Source organism: Nicotiana attenuata, unplaced genomic scaffold (genome assembly GCF_001879085.1).
Source record: "Nicotiana attenuata strain UT unplaced genomic scaffold, NIATTr2, whole genome shotgun sequence".
Taxonomy (NCBI): domain Eukaryota; kingdom Viridiplantae; phylum Streptophyta; class Magnoliopsida; order Solanales; family Solanaceae; genus Nicotiana; species Nicotiana attenuata.
The window spans coordinates 66,577-71,926 of NW_017673379.1; positions in this window are offsets into that span (position 1 = coordinate 66,577).

Consider the following 5,350-nt stretch of genomic DNA (forward strand, 5'->3'; position numbering starts at 1 on the left):
TTGCTGTGGACTTCGATCTGAATCTTGATGCTTGCAAGTTGTAGGTGTTTACTTCTTCATGCAGCATTGGGTCAAAACAGGATCAGCGGAGCTTGTGACTTCTATCAGATTTCGAGCAATCTGCATCCTTGTTTGCTTCACATTTGAGTTCATTTCTTTTTATTCTTTTCTTCCTTTCTTTATTCTGGATTGAAACTCACTCCATTGGTCATCTCGCCCCCTATGTTTTGAGGTCAACCTGCTTTAAGATATCAAAACAAACAAACGAACGAAATTTTCTGCCCCAGTTTTCACTTGGAAAATTTCGTGAGTTAGTTGTGACACATATCTAAGCAATCGAATCAGGATTTTGTATCCTTGTGAATGAATCCAGGTTATGCTGGAAAATGACAGGGTTATGCCAGAAAAAGAAAAAGGGTCTCGGGTTATGCCGGGACGAAAAGAAAAAAAGGATCCTCGGGTTTTGCCGGGATTTGGAAAGAAAAAGCTCCTTGGGTTATGCCAGGGAGATCCTCGGTTTTTTGGCCGGGATTTGGAAAGAAAAAGCTCCCTGCTACCATGATTTGTTTTTCTTTTGGGGTTTTCATTTTCATTTTTTTTTCTTTTTATATGTTTTCCTTTTTATTTAGCAAATCGCATGAAAGAATTTGGGAGGAAACTTCCTTTTTGGTCGTTTTCCTGCTGCAAAGCTGTTTCAGCGCTTGCGCACTTCATTTCCTTTTGGGTTGCACCTGCTTCTTGCATGGTTGCTTTGATTGCACCTGTTTTCAACAAAGAACAGTTTGTTAGTTTGAAACGGTGGTTGGTTTTTGTGGCCTTGATCATCCCAATTGCTTGATCCTAGCCCCCTTTCCATTGGGAACTTTGCTGCTTGTTGGCCTTGAGGGTGAATCTCTTTTCAAACCGACCGGGTTCAACTCTCAGGATTTCATTATGACTCGCTCGTGTGGGCTCTGGCCTTTTCACTTTATTCTGCCCTTGCCTTTGATTTTCTTTCTTTTCCAATGTCTTTTCTTCGAAAGCATCAACCACTATGGTCAGTCGGGATTAGCCTGACGCACTCGCTGTGGCTGGGTATTTTCTTCGACTCTGACCAGGCGGAGCCCTGTGAAGCCGGTCCTGCCACTTTTTCTTTGAAATAGTTACGGAATCAGAGTTAAACCGAAAGGGATTCAAAGAAAAAGTATGCAAAAGGCAAGCATATGATTTTAAAGAGAAGCGTCCCTTTCGGGGAAAAAGGAGGACTTATCTGGGGTGCATGCTGGCTTCAAATGAACATGACATGCTTCTTGGACTGGACGCCCGACCCACACAAACTTTCCAGCTTCCCGTGAACCCATTGATCCGCATTTCAAAGCCAGGGAACCTTGCCAGGACTCTTTTAGTGATGAGATGTCTTCTTTTCGGCCGACAGCGCCCTTTGCGGGTTTTCGCCAATCGACCTCTCTCATTTCTCTTCTCACCGTCGCCTGATAGTGCTCTTTGCGAGTTTTCACTAAGCGGACTCTGTCATTTTCAGTTTCTCTACTCACCATCGCCTTATGGCGCCCGAAGGTTTTCACCGATAAGATTCTCTCATTTTATTTCTCTCAATTTGCATTGTGTCAGATTCCAACAATGACGTTTCCCACTTCCCTGCCTTTGCCAATTGATCGGAAGGACTTGGACAAGGTTTTTGGGTAAAAAGAATTTTGGACGGAAGTACAACTTTGGAACCATTTTGGTGGACTCACGGTCGAACCATTATATCATCTGCCCTAGTTTCAACTTTTGGGGGAATTGAGATTTTTGTTTTGGTGTGACTGAACCCCAGAGAGAGGCTGCCTACGTATCCTTTTGGAATCAAGTCAGACGTAGTTCAGGGAAACAAATTTTTGTTTTTGTTTTTGTTTTGTTTTTTCTTTTTCTTTTCTTTTTTTTTTCTTCTTTTTTTTCTTTCTTTTCTTTTCTTTTTCTTTTTCTTTTTCTTTTCTTTTTCTTTTAACTTTAATTTTCTTTTTCTTTTCTTTTCCTTTCTTTTCCTTTTGTACTTCCGGGTTCCAAAGAGGGTAGCCAAAGAAGGGTAACCGGCTCAAATGGGTTTACGAAGGGTTAATAGTGTTTGGATAGCGAGAAGAAAAGCCTTCGTCATCTCAATTGCACAAAAGCCGTCACCACAGGAGGCCTAGACGTAATACCTTTTTACTACATCTACATTGACTGCTGCTTCAGGATCATTTCCTTCGATATCCCCCAAATACAGTGCTCCTCTTGGCAATATCTTCCGGATTATGTATGGACCCTTCCAGTTAGGAGCAAATTTTCCTTTGGCTTCCTGGTGACGAGGGAGAATGTGTCTTAACACGAGTTGTCCTACTTCAAAATTCCTGGGACACACCTTCTTGTTGTAAGGGCGGGCCATTCTTTGTTGGTACAACTGCCCGGAGGTGTCCTGAGTACATCACACTCTTTTGTTGTAATGTATGGACCTTTCCATCCCGCGAACCAATTTTCCTTCAATTGTTCCAATTCTTTGTTTTATTTCCTCAAGGTTACCTTCTTTGCATTCCGACTCTTGATTCATGATTTCGAAATCTGACAGCGTTTTGGGGTCTAGGCATGAAGTCCACAAGCATGTCATGTTATTTAAAGCTGCATTATTAGAGCTAAAGAGAAGAAATGAAGGAGAAAAATAGCAAAATCAGAAAGGATAAAGAAAAATGAACGATGAAATATTGATTTTATTTCTTGGAATTTTGAAGATAACAGGGTTCACATTCGGGAACGTAAAAACAAGAAACTAAAAGAAACATCCGAGTTACACCCTGGAATAACTTGGGATGCAGGAAAAGTGGCAGGGCTAGTCTACCGGGACTCCCGCCTGATCGGGAATGGCGTAGCCTTCCAATTTTGGAGTTTAGCATCTGGTCCCATGTAGAGCACCTCAGCGGTGCTAGTCCCTTCCCCTGGCTGAACCATGTGGGTTTCATAAAGCATTTGTCTCATAGCTCCACATATATCTTCGATTTCCTCAGCTGTGAACACCTCATTGTCCTCTTCTTTGCCATACTTGGGCTTGACAAAAGTATCATAGAGATGTGTCAATGGTCGTGGCAGACCCATCCTTCTTTCTTTATTTCCTCGGCCCATTTCTCATCATCTGGGGTAAGGTGGAAGCCTATCCCGAAAAACTTTTCTGCTGTGGGTAGAGTTACCGGCTCGGATATTCCTTGTAAAGCTTTTCCCAACCCTTTTCCTGGTTTGAAACCGTGTCTAATCATTTCTTTGGCCACCATGATTGAAGCATTAGACAGGAAAGGCTGAGGACAAGGATTTCCCTCCTCGTGCTGATCTGCCACCACAATTTCAAAGGCTTGATAAACAATATGCTCACTTCCTTCCCTCGCCTCCAAGCATGGGATAGATGGTTCACGATAAATGGACTGCTCATCTTCTCCGTGGACCACGATCTCCTGATCTTCATACTCAAATTTCACCATTTGGTGGAGGGTAGAGGGCACAGCTCCTGCAGCATGGATCCAGGGCCTTCCCAGAAGAAAATTATAAGATGTATCCATGTCTAACACCTGGAAGGTTACCTCGAAATCCACTGGGCCAATGGTCAATATCAAATCAATTTTCACCGATGGTATCCCTCTTAACACCATCAAAAGCTCTCACACAAACATTATTCGGACGAATCCTTCCTGTCCCGATTTCTATCCTTTGCAATGTGGAGAGTGGGCAGATGTCAACCCCCGAGCCTCCAGCCACCATGACTCGCTTGACATAATAACCTTCACACTTGTCAGTCAGATGCAAGGCTTTGTTGTGAGCTGCGACTTCCGGAGGCAAGTCATTTTTACTAAAAGAGAGTTGATTGACGGCGAAGAACCTTTCTGCCATCCTTTCGAGCTGTTCGACTCAAGTTTCAATTGGCACATACGCCTCATTAAAAGTTTTCATTAAGATCTTCTGATGTTCGGAGGATTTCGTCACCAATGATAGCAGGGACACCTGCTCAGGATGTTTCCTCAACTGATCCACTATTTCATAATCAGGCATCTTCATTTTCTGGAAGAAGGCTTCTGCTTCCTCAGCGCTCACTGGCTTCTTGGACGGAAAGCGCTTTCGTGTGGCATTGTTTACCTCCTGTACATTTGAATATTTCTTAACAGAGGTTTTCCCTGGAAGTTCCCCCGAAATTTTTTTGCGCTTGTATGTAACCACTGTTTGCTGATAGTTCCATGGCACCGCAGAGGGGTCTGTCATTGGCTTCTGTGGTACACGTCCAATAACCACTGGCTCATTCAGCCGAGGCGGCTTGATTGTCCCCCGTACCACATAAGCTCCTTTTGGCACATACATTTGCGTTTCCCTTTTTACTTCAAACTTCCTTGGAGCACTGACAACTAGTGGTTTTTCTTGGCTTCCTCGCGGAACATAGAGAATTCCATTCTTAGGAGGTTCCATTTCTGCTTTTGTTTCAGGTTTCTTTTCAAGCTCAGTTTTGACACTTTTATTCTTCTTCTCCCCTTTCTCTTGCTTCGGGGGTACCTTGGGCTTCTTTTCTGCGTCGGCAATAGCAATTATAGCTTTTAATGCTGGATCAAATTCTCTATCTTCACAGATCATCCCGATCACCGGCCCGTTGTTGTGAGCGGGCAACGGATTATTGGTGACATTCGGGGCTTCTTCATCCCTCAACACTATTTTCCCTTGTTCGATCAAATCTTCCACAGCTTTCTTCAATGTCCAGCAGTTATCAGTACTATACCCTTCAGCTCTTGAATGATAGGCACAAAGGACACCTCGTTGATAAGCTGGAGATTTCGGGTTCTGCCTGTTTTGGGGGATAGGCTGCAGCAGATTCATCTGAACGAGCTTCGGGAACAGACTGGAGTAGGGTTCACCAATCGGCGTAAAATTTGGTCGTCTGGGTGGTTCCCGAGGGCGGAAGTTATTTTGCGGTGGTCGGGGTTTGTATTGGTTCTGGTGAGGATGTTGATTTCTTTGGAATGGAGGTGGATTTCGGTTAGCTTGTGGTTGCGGTCGGCCGAAAGGTTGAGCATTCATGACCACATAAGGTGGGGGAGCGTAAGCCATATCAGTGTGAGGATAGTAGTGTTGAGGGGTTCTTTCAGAGAATACCGATCTAGGAGCCCAGTATCTTCTTCCTCCCGATGCTGCCATCATTGTTTCTTCTTTCTTTTTGCCTTTAGCCATTCCTCCAGACCCACCTTGGATGGCTTGGGAGGTTGCTCTTATTGCTGACTGGCTCAAGATTCTACCCGTTTTTAGCTCATTCTCTACCATCTCTCCGATTTTTATTGCCTCTGCGAAAGGCTTGCCATGGCTGACATCATATTCT